This window comes from Hyaena hyaena, unplaced genomic scaffold (assembly GCF_003009895.1).
Source record: "Hyaena hyaena isolate Hyena2069 unplaced genomic scaffold, ASM300989v1 scaffold_30, whole genome shotgun sequence".
Lineage (NCBI taxonomy): Eukaryota > Metazoa > Chordata > Mammalia > Carnivora > Hyaenidae > Hyaena > Hyaena hyaena.
Window position 1 is genome coordinate 2,121,258 of NW_024080662.1, and position 763 is coordinate 2,122,020.

The window sequence follows — 763 nt, forward strand, 5'->3', positions numbered from 1 at the left end:
AAAAAAAAAAAAAAAAAAAAGAAACTACAACCATACCCTAAATGAGAGACTTCTATTCAAAGAAAACATATTGAGCACAATACTTGGAGTAATGCCTGGTCATAGTAAGGTTTCTAAATAAATACAAGCACTAACTTCTTTATCTCACAACAAACTTTAGAAGTAAACCCTCATTTTAATGACAAAGGAACTGAGGCTTAGAGAGTTTCACACAATTTGAGGATTCTACTAGAACAAACTGCATAGATCCTTATATAAAACATACAGTTATGGTCCTAGGGAAATACACACACACACACATATACATACATACACACGTTAAACCAAGAAAGGATGAGGAAATACATGCTTGTGTTAATATATGCTAATTTCTTAACTTTAATGCTTCTGCACTTTCCTCAAATTATAAACTGCAGACTAATGATATCACTTAGGACTAAGGACATTTACTCAACACAATCTAAAAGTTATAGTCATTTGCTCCAATTTCTTCTCACTTCTTAGGACACAGCATAAAAAGAATGAAAAGAATGGAGTGAGATTCTTACCAGACATTCTTAAATAAACCCCAGGCAACATGAATTAATAATAAAAAGTCTCCCAAACTCAGAAATTCTGATGCAAAACCAGAATTAGGAACCATCTGACTCAATTATCTTCTTGAGGTCCCATTTGACACAGAGGAAATCCTACAATTCTAAAGAGAAAATTGTTTCTATCTGATGGCACTGTTTGCTCAGTGTGGATATGTCTTTTCTTCAGA